The sequence below is a fragment of the Oncorhynchus keta genome, chromosome 22 (assembly GCF_023373465.1).
Source record: "Oncorhynchus keta strain PuntledgeMale-10-30-2019 chromosome 22, Oket_V2, whole genome shotgun sequence".
NCBI lineage: Eukaryota > Metazoa > Chordata > Actinopteri > Salmoniformes > Salmonidae > Oncorhynchus > Oncorhynchus keta.
The window spans coordinates 20,880,109-20,896,831 of NC_068442.1; positions in this window are offsets into that span (position 1 = coordinate 20,880,109).

Here is a 16,723-nt window from a genome sequence, read left to right on the forward strand (position 1 = left end):
TTACAGTCTTTGGTATGATGCTACAAGCTTGGCACATCTGTATTTGAGACGTTTTTCCCACTCCCGCAGATCCTCTCAAGCTGTCAGGTTGGATGGGGAGCGTTGCTCCACAGCTATTTCCAGGTCTTTACAGAGATGTTGGATTGGGTTCAAGTCTGGGGCTCTGGCTGGTCCACTCAAGGACACAGAAACTTGTCCCGAAGCCACTCATGTGTTGTCTTGGCTGTGTGCTTAGGGTTGTCCTGTTGGAAGGTGAACCTTCGCCCCAGTCTGAGGTCCTGAGCCCACAGGAGCAGGTTTTCATCAAGGACCTCTGTGTACTTTGCTCCTTTCATCTTTACCTCGATCATGACGAGTCTCCCAGTTCCTGCCGCTGAATAACATCCCCGTGGCATGATGCTGCCAGCACCATGCTTCACCGGATGGTGCCCGGTTTCCTCCAGACTTGACACTTGGCATTCAGGCCAGAGATTTCAATCTTGGTTTCATCAGAACAGAAAATCTTGTTTCTTAGTAACTGAGAGTATTCTATCAAATAGTATCTTCTTTTATTTCAGAATGTCTACAGATTCAGTTTTTATTGGCTTGGAAATGTTGATACTGGAGAATATTATCAGAAGAAACTGTGTAACCTAGAAATTACAGCGGCAAGAAAGGCATTGCCATTAATTGGAAGGGTGGTTATCCTCCTACAATGTCACAGTTGATGGCCGAAATGTGAATTTATGTATCACTAGATTTTATTTATTACAAGGTTAAGTTTATACTGTGCAACTTGTATAAGGTCTGTGTGCCTTATATGGAATACTGTATGACAAAAGGGGTCTGTATTGAAAACATTCAGGGTTTTTTGTCCAGCAGTCACAAATATATATATTTTTTCATGGCACACGAGACTCCTGTCTGATTTGCGCCTGTCTCAGTGGACTAATCCGTTGAGGAGGCCGCAGGGATTTCACGATCCAAGAATATTGGGATTGTGGCTCAGATGCATGATCTCCTGTCAACCGTCTCTCTCCAGAATGCGTTCTCTCCCGCCATTTCGTTGTTTTATAACTTTATTGTGTGCACTGTTTGCTGTGTCTATCAATTTCTAATCTGCAATGTTTGTTTGGTTATGGTAATTTCTGCAAATGCATTCATTATTACAGTTATTTAACGTTCACATTGTCAGATTGGACATGTGTGTTGCAGAACTCACTACCTATACTACACTTGTGAGAAACAAGTTTTTGTTTATTTCATGACCTTTGAGTTATGGCAATTTTTTGATGGTCTTTTGTTTGAAATGCTCCTGTCAACGTTGAGTAAGGACGTGCTCATGATTACGCATATAGAAGTAGGACTAGTCTACCTGGCCTGCGTGCAAATGTAGCCCTATAAATGTTCCCATTTGGGGATGTCTGATAGTATTTCTGATTGTCTTAACTCACCACCACCAATGAGCTGTGGAGCTTCTCAAAGTAATTTTTCTTCACCTCAAACAGCATGAAATGGAAAATTGTAGTTCTCTGATCCAGTGGAAACGTCATAAAATACCTGCTGACTTTTTATCCCTTGGACAAATAGTCTACAGCTGTCTGTCCCGAGCTCACTGGCCCGGGAAACTCTTGGGGACACAGAATATTTTATACAATGTTTCAAGTTTGCTAGCATGAGTTTTGGGCAACCCAGTTGATAGTTGATACAATGTTTCAAGTTCTTTGCAGACGGTCCATGCGTAGTCAATGGATATTTCATTTTATTAGGATATTTCCTACCAGGCTGCAATGTTTTTATGTGTTGGCTTTATGTATGCAGGTTGGTAGAAATGGTAAGATAAATTGGCTCCAAATGGAAAAGGTTGCCGACTGCTGGTTTAGCCTATTACTGGCAACTTCAGGAGCTTAAAGGCTAAATCTGTTAAGGCCAGGAGGAGGGTCGGGAACAGGTTTTTAAAATTGTATTTATCTTGATCTCTGGCTCCCTCTTGAGACATTTGTGTGTCTTAATTATTTAACCAAACAGCGTAGTAAAAGTATCAGACAAGTCCAGTACATATAGCCTAGTTGATTTTAATAAAACACATGGGGAAAAAATACACGTGTAAAAATGTTGACCAATTGATTGGTCGAAAGAAAAAAACGACTCCTGGTCGACCAAGATAATTTTTTAGTCAAGGACAGCCCTAGTAGAAATGCAGGAAATTAGCTTTAAATGCCACAAAAAATTGATGAAGGACCCCCAACACTTCTAAAACCAAAGTTGCGCCCCTGAGCTGAATTCACACATGATAAGTGTGATTACGACCATTTGTAGAGTAACTACTTTAAATACAATGTATAACCACTCTAGGGTTAGGGTAAGGGACACAACATGACCAAAAGTATGTGAACACTTGCTCATCGAACATCTCATTCCAAAATCATGGGCATTAATATGCAGTTGGTCCCACCTTTGCTGCCTTAACAGCCTCAACTCTTCTGGGAACGCTTTCCACTAGATGTTGCTGCGGGGACTTGCTTCAATTCAGCTACAAGAGCATTAGAGGTCGGGCAGTGATGTTGGGCGATTAGCCCTGATTCACAGTCTGTGTTCCAATCCAGCCCAAAGGTGTTCGATGGGGTTGAGGTCAGGGCTCTGTGCAGGCCAGTCAAGTTCTTCCACACCGATCTCGACAAACCATTTATTTATGGAACTTGCTTTGTGCACGTGGGCATTGTCATGCTGAAACATGAAAGGGCCTACCCAGAACTGTTTTCACAAAGTTGGAAGCACAGAATTGTCTAGAATGTCCTTGCATGCTGTAGCGTTAAGATTTCCCTTCACTGGAACTAAGGGGGCCTAGACCTAACCATGAAAAACAGCCCCTGACCATTATTCCTCCTCCACTAAACTTTACAGTTGGCACTATGCATTGGGACAGGTAGTGATCTCCTGTCAACCGCCAAACCCAGATTTGTTCGTCGGACTGCCAGATGGTGAAAAGTGATTCATCGCTCTAGAGACCGCATTTCACTGCACCAGAGTCCAATGGCGGCGAGCTTAAGACCACTCCAGCCAACGTTTGGCATTGCGCATTATGAGCGCCTGTACTGCTGCTCAGCCTTGGAACTGAGCTCTTCAGTAAGGCCGTTATACTGCCAATGTTTTTGTCTATGGAGATTGCATGGCTGTGTACTCAATCTTATACACCTGTCAGCAACGGGTGTGGCTGAAATAGCCAAATACATTAATTTGAAGGGGTGTCCACAAACTTTTGTATATATAGAATAGTTTTATTTGTTATTATTTATTTATTTTTGATAGACAGTTTGATTCAGTACATCTATGTTGTTCAGTTCTCTGTGTAATAAACAGTGGGCAGAGAGCAATTCCAATTAGGCATACAAAAGTTAACACTTGGTCAATTTGTAATGAAACAAATCATTTTCTAAAGAGTACTCATAATAATAAGTGTTTTATGCCATTATAGGATGAGTATTGTTTTATATAAAGGTGTGATTGTTAGTATAGCTTTTTTTTACTAAAACAACAACAATACAATAAAAAAACAATACAAATGGCTGTTTAATACAAATGGCCGCTCCCATCAGTGGGTGCTCTGATCAGTGGGTGGACTCGCCCCAACTCACCCCGAAATCGTCATTCTACCACATCCCTCCATTCTACCATGGTGTCTCACTAGGAACTTGAACCTTCATCTGCAATATCTCTGCCGAAATTGCCCCCCGAAAAGCACAATGATATTTTCCTGTTGACAGACTGTGGTCCTTCAATTCCCCCAACAACACAATTTACAGGTCCAACCGAGCCCCAATATTATGCATTGATAGAAAGTACTTAAGTAAAAGTTGTTTTGGGGGGTATCTGTACTTTATTTGATTATTTATATTTTTTTCACAACTTTTACTTTTACTTCATTGCATTCCTAAAGAAAATGATGTATATTTTACTCTATACAGGATAATGACTCTAAGCACACAGCCACTTCTGTGTTTTCTTGGCTTCGGGACAAGTCTCTGACTGTTCTTGAGTGGCCCAGCCAGAGCCCAGACTTGAAACCGATCTAACAAACCCTGGAGAGACCTGAAAATAGCTGTGCAGAGACACTCCCCATCAAACCTGACAGAGCTTGAGAGGATCTGCAGAGAAGAATTAGAGAAACTCCCCAAATACTGTACAGGTGTGCCAAGCTTGTAGCATCATAGCCAAGAAGACTCAAGGTTGAAATCTCTGCCAAAGGTGCTTCAAAAATGTCCTGAGTAACGGGTCTGGATACTTATGTAAATGTGATATTTCTGTTTTTTTATACATTAGTAAAAATGTATAAAAAAATGTTTCTGCTTTGTCATGATGCGGTATTGTGTGTACATTGATGAGGATTATTTATTTTTTCATCCATTTTAGAATAAGGCTGTAATGTAACAAAATGTGGGGTTTGAAAATGTCAAGGGGATTGAATACTTTCCGAATGCGCTGTATATTGGTAATTTTAATTAAGACATTTATGATTTTTAATTGGTGGCAGACAAACAAATTGCTTTCTTTTTTTAAGTAATTGCCTCTTCCATTTTTTTGTGGCAGAGTTGCATTGAGTTGGTTATAATTTTGTTTTTGAGCATAGGCTTACATCTCCATACACCTTAATGAATTGCTTGTGTGATAATTTTACTATCGTTTACAATGTCATTCATAAACATGATACCTTCATTATACATTGTCTCCAAGGAAAATTGGTTGATCCTCTATCAGTACATTAGAGTTTAGCCATATTATTTTCTGTAATATACAGTGGGGCAAAAAAGTATTTATTATTATTATTATTTATTATTATTATATATTATATTATTATATTATTTAGTCAGCCACCAGTTGTGCATGTTCTCCCACTTAAAAAGATGAGAGAGGCCTGTAATTTTCGTCATAGGTACACTTCAACTATGACAGACAAAATGAGAGAGAAAAATCCAGAAAATCACATTGTAGGATTTCTAATTTATTTATTTGCAAATTATGGTGGAAAATAAGTATTTGGTCACCTACAAACAAGCAAGATTTCTGGCTCTCACAGACCTGTAACTTCTTATTTAAGAGGCTCCTCTGTCCTCCACTCGTTACCTGTATTAATGGCACCTGTTTGAACTTGTTATCAGTATAGAATACTTGAAAATAAAAGAGAGCCGCACACTCTAAAAATGTAATTACCAACGTTTCGACAGCCAAGCTGTCTTCATCAGGGTATAATCACAAACACTGTGGGATGACTCGTTAATGTAGTGTCAAAAGACACAGGTGTCTGTAATCATGGCCACGAGTGGCCTAATATCATTGGTTAATTATCAAATATTAAAATGTCATACAAAGAACAGCATACAAACAACAAATGGATAGCATACGATCATAGACAAATACGACTACACAAGCTTACAAACAATTACAATGGCAAAGTCACCATAATCCCAACTCATGACGTTACTACCCTGCATGAATCTGCAGGTAGCTAACCAACCAGGTTCAATTAAACCAGTTTCTGTCAAAATTACAAATGTGTAATATCTGAAAATGTAGCTAGCTAGACTATCATGGTTGGACGCGTCTCCTGTCGGATGCCATGCTTGCCCTTAGTTTGAAGATGTAATCCAGAGACAGGTGTGTTCTCCACCTCCTTAGCTAGCATACTCGAATTCCACTGATTTCAAAACTCGGTCTTCCAGAAAGTGGAGAGCGACACTTATGCAGTTTTACTATGCTATACATTTTCTTTTAAAGCTGCATTAGACAGGATTACCTAGACATACTGACCAGCTCAAATAGACAGAAAAGTGCTATATGGCAGATCAATCCAAACTCATCTCCTCGCATGTCCAGCCCACTCATTACCTCAGCCAATCATGGCAAGTGGGAAGGTAGCTCCCCTTTCTGTGGCTAAACCAATTCAGGTCGTAATTTAACAATTTTATTCATATTTACAGACGGCATACTAGTTTGTTAATAAGGCACATGAAAGTTCAAGAAGGCATTTCTGCTCAAAAATACATTTTGATTTAAAAAAAGTTTATGTTCAAACAACTCTACTGGGAAGTAGTGACCCGCGATATATGCCTAGTTTTCTGAAACAGGTCACTTATTATGTAAAAAACAGCTCAAATAAGCAAAGAGAAACAACAGTCCATCACTACTATAAGACATGAAGGTCAGTCAATAAGGAACATTTAAAGAACTTGAGCGTATCTTCAAATGTAGTCGCAAAAACCATCAAGCGCTATGATGAAACTGGCTCTTTTGAGAACCGCAACAGGAAAGGAAGACACAGAGTTACCTCTGCTGCAGAGGATAAGTTCATTAGAGTTACCAGCCTCAGAAATTGCAGCCCCAAAAAACTATTCACGGTGTTCAAATAACAAACACATCTTAACATCAACTCTTCAGAGGAGACTGCATGAATCAGGTCTTTGTGGTCGAATTGCTGCAAAGAAATCACTACTAAAGGACACCAATAAGAAGAAGAGACTTTCTTTGGCCAAGGAACACGAGCAATGGACATTAGACCGGTGGAAATCTGTCCTTTGGTCTGATGAGTGCAAATTTGAGATTTTTGGTTCCAACTGCCGTGTCTTTGAGAAACGCAGAATAGGTGAACGGATGATCTCCACATGTGTGGTTCCCATTGTGAAGCACGGAGGAGGAGGTGTGATGGTGTGGGGTTGCTTTTTTGTTGACATAGTCTGTGATTTATTTAGAATTGAAGACATACTTAATGAGCATGGCTACCTCAGCATTCTGCAGCGATACTCAATCCCATCTAGTTTGCGCTTAGTGGGACTATCATTCGTTTTTCAACAGGACAATGACCCAAAACACCTCCAGGCTGTGTAAGGGCTATATGACCAAGAAGGAGAGTGATGGAGTGCTGCATCAGATTACCAATTGAGATCGTTTGGAATGAGTTTGACCACAGAGTGAAGGGAAAGCAGCCAACAAGTGCTTAGCATATGTGGGAACTCCTTCAAGACTGTTGGAAAAGCATTCCAGGTGAAGCCGGTTGAGAGAATGCCAAGAATGTGCAAAGCTGTCATCAAGGCAAAGGGTGGCTAATTTGAAGAATCTAAAAAAATAAAATATATTTTGATTTGTTTAATAGTTTTTTGGTAACTATATGATTTCATATGTGTTGTTTCGTAGTTTTGATGTCTTCACTATTATTCTATAATGTAGAAAATAGTAAAAATAAAGAAAAACCCTTGAATGAGTAGGTGTGTCCAAACTTTTGACTGGTACTGTATATTTTTGAGTGATAATATATTCACTTAGTATTTCACTTGGTGAAGTTCACTGGAACAAAAATGGATGAATGCAGCAGCCATGTCTCTGTCACTAACAAATACAGTTATGGGCATTAACTCTGCAATTTACTCAAAAGGTACACTGGGAAATATTTGAATATGACTTTACACTAAGCAGTGTGTTAATTTAACACTCTTCCGGCCGGTGTCTATATGCAACACAATCTCACACTCAAATTGTGCAAATATGTACAAAATATTTCTGCATATTTTGTGTTTTTTTGTGTGGTTTAATTCATGTAAAAAGACTAAAACATTTGTGTGACTTCATTCATAGGAAAACATTTTAGGGCGGGGGGCTTCAGAACAATCTTTTGAAGTTATTAGAGCAAGGGGGGGCAAAGTATTGCCCACGGGACGTATCCGGCCCGCCAGGCACTTAAATCTGGCCCGCGAGACAAAATTGGACACCAATTGGTAGTTATAGTTTTGTCCTATCACTGCAACTCCCGTACAGACTAGGGAGAGGCGAGGATCAAAACCCCTCCTCCGAAACACGACCCAGCCAAGCCGCACTGCTTCTTGACACAATGCCTGCTTAAACTGGAAGCCAGCCGCACATCTGTGTCAGAGGAAACACCGTACACCTGGCGACCAGGTCAGCGAGCATGTGCTCGGCCCGCCACAGCAGTCGCTAGAGCGCGATGGGACAAGGAAATCTCGGCCTGCTAAACCCTCTCCTAACCTGGGCCAATTGTGCACCGCCTCTTGGGTCTCCCAGTCACGGCCAGTTGTGACACAGCCTGGGATTGAACCCAGGTCTGTAGTGAAGCCTCAAGCACTGCAATGCATTAGACTGCTGTGCCACTAGGAAGGCCCCCGCAAATTGATTTTAACAAACAATTGGTCCCCAGAAAAATGCCATCCTCCATTGAATTCCAAAATCCCAATGTGGCCCTCGAGCCAAAAAGTTTGCCCAAGTTTGTATTAGAGCAATGCATGATAAACAATGGTGTTCTAAACTGCCTTTTTTTTGTGCCACATGTATTTATATTAAAAAATCTAGCGTGTTAACCCAATATTGTTAAACAACCAGGTTGTCACCAAAATAATTATGATAGAATAGTAGCTTTACGTTTTTACATTTTTAGTAATGCCAATACTGTTTTCTATGCTAGTTTTCGCTTAATACTCTGGGATACTGGTGAACTTGGGTCAGAAAAACCCTTATTTTGTGTAGGCATCAGTAGGACTACACGATTTTCTTCATAACACATTTCATATTTCATGGAGCCTACTTTACACACTTTTCTTTATAATACATGTATAACAAACCTCCACTTTGTTGTGTACATTATACCATTTATTTCATAAATGCATTTTATACAAGGCAATGTCAAATTTTATGACAAAATGCATTTTCCTACTAATTAAGTTGCACAAAAATGTGTATTTTCACGCAAATTATGCCACACAGAAACACACAAAAAGTGGTGCCAGGAAAATTATCTCCCACTCAACGTCAACAAAACAAAGGAGCTGATCTTGGACTTCAGGAAACAGCACGTCCCAATCCACATCGGTTGGACCTCAGTGGAGAAGGTGTAAAGCTTCAAGTTCTTCAGCGTACACGTCACTGACAATTTGAAATGGTCCACCCACACAGACAGTGTGGTGAAGAAGGTGCAACAGTGCCTCTTCAACCTCAGGAGGCTGAAGAAATTTGGCTTGGCCCCTAAAACCCTCACAAACTTTTACAGATGCACAATTGAGAGCATCCTGTCAGGACTCTCCAGGGGGTGGTGTGGTCTGCCCAACGCATCACCGGGGGCAAACTACATGCCCTCCAGGATACCTACAGCACCCGGTGTCATAGGAAGGCCAAAAATATCATCAAGGACAACAACCACCTGAGCCACGGCCTGTTCACCCCGCTATCATCCAGAAGGTGAGGTCAGTACAGGTGCATCAATGCTGTGACCGAGAGACTGAAAAACAGCTTTTATCTCAAGGCCATCAGACTGAACCTGTTGTGACTAGGGGCACTATTTTCCTTTTTTGAAAAATAACGTTCCTATAGTAAACAGGATATTTTGTCAGGACAAGATGCTAGAATATGCATATAATTGACAGCTTAGGATAGAAAACACTCTAAAGTTTCCAAAACTGTCAAAATATTGTCTGTGAGTATAACAGAACTGATATTGCAGGCGAAAGCCTGAGAAAAATCCAATCCGGAAGTGCCTCATGTTTTGAAAGCTCTGCGTTCCAATGCGTCCCTATTGAGCAGTAAATAGGTTATCAACCAGATTACTTTTTCTACATATTCCCCAAGGTGTCTACAGCATTGTGACGTAGTTTTAAGCATTTGTGTTGAAGAATACCCGTAAGCGGCTACATTGTGTAAGTGGTCACCTGATGACTCTCAGAGTGATTCTCGCATAAAATACAGAGGTAGCCATTTTTCCAATCGGTCCTACTGAAAAACCAAATGTCCCGGTGGATATATTATCAAATAGATATTTGAAAAACACCTTGAGGATTGATTATAAACAACGTTTGCCATGTTTCTGTCGATATTATGGAGCTAATTTTGAATATTTTTCGGCGTTTTCATGATTGCAACTTCCGGTCGATTTCTCAGCCAAACGTGAAGAACAAACGGAGCTATTTTGCCTACAAAAATAATATTTTTGGAAAAAAGGAACATTGGCTATCTAACTGGGAGTCTCGTGAGTGAAAACATCCGAAGCTCATCAAAGGTAAACAATTTAATTTGATTGCTTTTCTGATTTCCGTGACCAAGTTACCTGTTGCTAGCTGGACAAAATGCTATGCTAGGCTATCGATAAACTTACACAAATGCTTGTCTAGCTTTGGCTGTAAAGCATATTTTGAAAATCTGAGATGACAGGGTGATTAACAAAAGTCTCAATATATTTCAGTTGTGATTTTCATGAATAGGAATATTTTCTAGGAATATTTATGTCTGTTGCATTATGCTAATTAGTGTCAGTCGATGATTACGCTCCCGGATCCGGGATGGGGAGTCCTTAGAGGATAGCTATCACTAGCCAGCATCCACCCGGTTATCTAACCCTGCACCTTAGAGGCTGCTGCCCTGTATACATAGACTTGGAATCACTGGCCACTTTAATAATGGCACACTAGTCACTTTAATAATGTTTATATAATTTCACATACTCTATTTTAGTCAATGCCATTTCGACATCGCTCAATCTAATATTTATATATTTCTTCATTCCATTATTTTACTTTTAGATTTGTTTGTATTGTTGTGAATTGTTATATACTACTGCACTGTAGGATATTGGCCATTTGCTCCCTGCTTCAATAGTAATGTAATCAGTCCCTCTCCTTATGTTGTTGATAGTTCCCCTTGTTCAAAGGAAAAATTAAAGTAGATGAGCAAAGGTTCTATGACTTTTGTAAAAAATACTCTGTACAGGTCAAAGCCGAGAGATTTACCAATTAGAAAATACTTAAATTCCATTAGTAGTTCATCCTCAGCGATCAACCCCGGGATGCTTTTTTGTATTTCTGTTACCTGGTTAAGATGTTACAGTCAAGTTCTGATAATAGCTGCTCCTCAAAATAAAAATAGTTAAAAAGTAAAAAATAAAAAGTTATACTGAAATATTGTACTTGCTCCTGCAATATCTGGTGGAGTGATAATAAATTAAGCCCTTCAGAGGAAAGCAGTTTTGTGACATTTTTATTATGTTGATTCCTTTGGTTCAACCTAGGAAACACTTTTCCACTTTTTCCATCGAAGCTACCCTTGATTTATAAATAATATACCATCTGCATAAAGACTCTCAAACTCATGTTATCTACTCTTGATCAGAAGAAGCATTTCAATCGGAGAGTCCACTCAATTTGTTTATGCTTGTCATTTAGCTCTTCAGTTAATTCATTTTCCCTTCTAAGATATAGCTCCGCCCCCCATGATGACCACTTGATTGAATGGCATCTGAATACACATTTGAAAGTGTCCCAGACAACCTGAGGATTAGCTAATCCCACATTATTTTGGCAAAATCATTAACAAATTCTTCCTATTTTAGCAGTGATCGATTGAGTTTCCAATAACCAGGTCCTCTAGGATATTCTACTGTAGTCAGAGACTAATAAATAAGTCCATGGTCTGACAATGAATGGTCAACAATAGTAGACTGTGATATCTTTGAGACCAGAGTGAAGGAGATAAGGAAGTAGGCAATGCCACGAGCTTGCCTATTTCTATGCCACGTCTATCTAGTCAGATCAGGGGTTCTTAATCTCCAAACATCTAGCAGATCTAAAGTGGACATTCATTCAGAGATTGCAGAAAGTGCTTTTGGATGATAATTATACAAATGAATCCCCAATCCATATGGATTTCTATTCTGCACACTATTAAAATCACCAACAATTATGAATTGATCATTGTTTGTTACATTAATCATTACATAAATAAATACCTAGGTGTCTGGCTAGACTGTAAACTCTCCTTCCAGACTCATATCAAACATCTCCAATCTAAAATCAAATCTAGAGCCGGCTTTCTATTCCGCAACAAAGCTTCCTTCACTCACGCAGCCAAACTTACCCTAGTAAAACTGACTATCCTACCGATCCTCGACTTCGGCGATGTCATCTACCAAATAGCTTCCAATACTCTACTCAGCAAACTGGATGCAGTTTATCACAGTGCCATCCGTTTTGTTACCAAAGCACCTTATACCACCCACCACTGCGACCTGTATGCTCTAGTCGGCTGGCCCTCGCTACATATTCGTCGCCAGACCGACTGGCTCCAGGTCATCTACAAGTCCATGCTAGGTAAAGCTCCGCCTTATCTCAGTTCACTGGTCACGATGGCAACACCCACCCGTAGCACGCGCTCCAGCAGGTGTATCTCACTGATCATCCCTAAAGCCAACACCTCATTTGGCCGCCGTTCGTTCCAGTTCTCTGCTGCCTGTGACTGGAACAAATTGCAAAAATCGCTGAAGTTGGAGACTTTTATCTCCCTCACCAACTTCAAACATCTGCTATCCGAGCAGCTAACCGATCGCTGCAGCTGTACATAGTCCATCGGTAAATAGCCCACCCAATTTACCTACCTCATCCCCATACTGTTTATATTTATTTACTTTTCTGCTCTTTTGCACACCAGTATCTCTACCTGTACATGACCATCTGATCATTTATCACTGCAGTGTTAATCTGCAAAATTGTAATTATTCACCATGCCTTTTGCACACAATGTATATAGACTCTTTTTTTATTTTGTATTTTTTTCTACTGTGTTATTGACTTGTTTATTGTTTACTCCATGTGTAACTCTGTGTTGTTGTCTGTTCACACGGCTATGCTTTATCTTGGCCAGGTTGCAGTTGTAAATGAGAACTTGTTCTCAACTAGCCTACTTGGTTAAATAAAGGTGAAATAAAAAATAAATAAAAAATAAAATACAGAAATAAAATCTCAAAGCCACGTGAACAACTCTTCTTTTTGCAGAATTTGCAAGACCATTACAATTATAATTGGCATTACCTTGGTCATTTTTTTTTATACCATAGACGGTGCTTTGGGGGCATCTTAGTTGAGAAAGCACAGTTTTTTTCTATAGCTGGGATGTAACTCCATAGAAGGGGTAGCCATAAATAGTCTCATAGAAAGCTTGACAAGATATTTGGATGTCTGGTTGTCAGTAACATACAGTGTCCTCCATAATTATTGGGACAATTAAGCATTTTTTTCTTCTTTTGGCATAAATAATGATGAGTGAGAAAGTTACAGATGCACAAATATCATACCCCCAAGACAAGCTAACCTCTCACCATTACAATAACAGCGGAGGTTAGCATTTTTTGGGGGGGTATGATATTTGTGCGTCTGTACTTTTCTCAGTCGTCATTAGTCACAATTCATTCAAGATTATCCGTAATCATGGTAGCATCCACATTCCTTTTCAAAGTGTTAACAACAATATAGGCACAGCCAGTTCATCTATTTTCCTTAAGCATTTTGGTTATTTATGATTTATTTTGGAAACTGGTCATTAAGCCCAAAGTTTGTCCATTATAATTCTCGACCCTTGGATTTACCCGGCACTTTTTCCTTGTAATGACCAATTTGGCCACGATGAAGAGAGGAGCACCAGGTCTTTTGACTCCCAAGCCTCCCATTCCGTGGACTCGGTCTCCAAAAATGTTTATGCCTCATCTGCTGCGATATGTAGTTTTGGTCATATGAAGTCTAACAATTTCCTTAGCATTTTCATCATTCTCAGAAAGACCTGTGAAAACCAGGTTCTCTCTCATCGAACGGGACTAATAATGTCTCTTTGAGCATTTTATTGTCACTTGACGATGAATTAATGGTAGTTGTGAATGTTTTGACGTTACCTTTGAGCTGTTGGCTGTCTTTGATCAAGTCTTTTATTTGGACCTGGCTGAATTCCAGACTGGCTTTTAGGTCAAAGACCTAACTTCTAGCATCAATCATTTCTTGTTGATGGACTGTAGTACATAAGTTTCAACTGGATGTAATTCCAAGTCTGTAGATGAGTTTCTTCATCTCGAGAAGCTTGTTCTATTGACATGGTACTGTCCATGGAGATATCGGTACCGGTTATGCTGTCCATTCCCCCAATGACCCTGAAGAATGCATTTTCAATGAAAAGCTTGAGTTCGTCTAATTCAGTCTTGTGCTCCAGGATGAGAAGCTAAGGTTTCGCCTAAAATAAATATCAATATATGTACCTTTGCATTTTAACCATGATCGTAGGCTACATCATAGTAAGTAAGCTATTGTGCGTTTTCCTTTGCAAGGTGTGGAAAAACAATATTGGGTCAATCTACAAAAATGGTGGCTTTCACCAGGAAAAACACTGAAAAGTGTGAGATAATGAAACAACATTTCTTTTGGGGGGTTTAAGTGTTTTATTAATAATAAAATCTTATGAAATCTGATTTTATTTTTCATAAAAAATATTACAAATAAATTGATAACTTTTTTTTTAAATAATCTTAATTTTGTCATTGGTTTCACATTGCCACTGGTCTTACCGTATGGCATATTGGTGTTCTGGCATCAGAGTTAACCAATTTAATTGAATATGGCTTTTGTATCTACCTAACTGTTACTACATTAATTAGTAAACATTTTAAGGATATGATCATTCAACAACAAAAAAACAATAGTATAAATGGAAAAATGTCAGACAATAGAACTTTACACATGCATGTTTAAAGTCAATTATTACTAATCCAAACAATTTATTAGAAATTGAATGAACCTTTTGTCTTTGATTTTATATGCAAATTCAAGTCTGTAATTACATTATAGAAAGCCTGAATAGTCGTCTAAAATATAGGTAACACCAGTGACAAGACGGCAGCGCAAGCATTTTTTTATGTAATGTCATAAAAATATGTTAAGATGCCATTTATGTTGATTTATAATGTTAAGGGGTTAACTATTATCTGACTACAAGATTAGATTTTGTATTTAATGTTTTCAGGAAATTGAGCAAGGTTTCAGAAATTGTGTTTTAGCAATTGAGAAAAACTGTAACATTCCCTAAAATACAGCTTAAATTTGCCCTTTATGACGATTTAAAGGTCTTTGCTGTGTAGAGAGGTAGAGAAAGAGAGAGAGAGGTAGAGAAAGAGAGAGAGGTAAGAGAGAGAGAGAGGTAGAGGAGAGAGAGAGAGAGAGAGAGAGAGAGAGAGAGAGGAGAGAGAGGAGAGAGGTAGGAGAGAGAGAGTAGAGAAGAGAGAGAGGGGTAGAGAGAGAGAGAGAGAGAGAGAGGGGAGAGAGAGAGAGAGGAGAGAGAGAGAGAGAGAGGTAGAGAGAGAGAGAGGTAGAGAGAGAGGTAGAGAGAGAGAGAGGTAGAGAGAGGGAGAGGTAGAGGGAGGAGAGGAGGTAGAGAGAGGTAGAGAGAGAGAGAGAGAGAGAGAGAGAGAGAGAGGTAGAGGGAGAGAGAGAGAGGTAGAGAGAGAGAGAGGTAGAGAGACAGAGAGGTAGAGAGGTAGAGAGGTAGAGGGAGAGAGAGAGAGAGAGAGAGAGAGAGAGAGAGAGAGAGAGGTAGAGAGAGAGAGATGAATGATGAATTAGCAGACATGTTGGACCAATCTCCAGCCCCAGGACTCACACTATTTGACACAGAGGTGAAATACCTGCTATATGCTGATGACTTGGTACTTCTATCACCAACCAAAGAAGGTCTTCAACAAAACATTAATATTCTGGAGCAATATTGCCATAATTGGGCCCTGGCAGTAAATTTCCAAAAAGCTAAAATCATGATTTTCCAAAAAAAAACAAGATGTCAGAAACACAAATGTAAATTCACCCTGAACAACACCTTAATTGAACACACAAAAAAATACACCTACCTTGGTCTGACCATATCTGCATCGGGAAACTTTAATATGGCAGTGAATGCACTCAAAGAAAAAGCCCGCAGAGCAATGTATGCAATAAAAATGAAATTATTCAAAATCAACATCCCAATTAAAATTTGGACTAAAATATTTGACAGTGTAATCCTACCAATAGCACTTTATGGAAGTGAGGTTTGGGGACCACTCAATAAACTGGATTTTAAAATGTGGGACAAACATCCAATTGAAGCCCTACATGCAGAATTCTGTCGGAAAATCCTACAAGTCCAGAGAAATACACCAACTAATGCATGTAGGGCAGAATTGGGCCGTTTTCCAGTAATAATGAAGATACAGAAAAGATCATTAAAATTTTGGCTACATCTAAATTCAAGTCCAAATTTGAGTCTGCAATTTAAAGCACTTCAAACCCAAGAGCTGAGCCCAGAAACGAGCCCTCTCAGTCAGCTGGTGTTGGACCTCACCAACCAAGCTGACACCAGCACTGCTTCAAAAGAAAGAATTCCAATAAGCAAAATCATGAACCAATCAAAGGAATCATATTTACAATACTGGAAAAACGAAACAAAATCCCAAAGCCGACTAAATTGCTACCTGACCCTAAACAGAGAATATGAATTGGCTGATTATCTCTACTCTGTCAGAGATACGAAGCAGAGACATATCCTTACCAAGTACAGGCTGAGTGACCACCGATTGGCAATAGAAACCGGCAGACATAAAAAGACATGGCTACCCAAAGAGGAGCGTGTATGTGGTCACTGCATGACAGGGGAGGTAGAGACAGAGATGCACTTTCTCCTTTACTGTGATAAATATTCCTCACGAAGAGATTCATTATTCACAGAAATGACTACATATATTCCAATTTTTTACAAATTGAACCCAGAGGAAAAACTAAGAATACTCATGGGCGAAGGAGCAATGGCTCCTCTTGCAGCCAAATATGTATTTTCCTGCCATAGCCAGAGGGACACTGAATAATAACATCTGCATAGTAAACAGTAACTTACTTATTATTACTATTATTGTTATGAC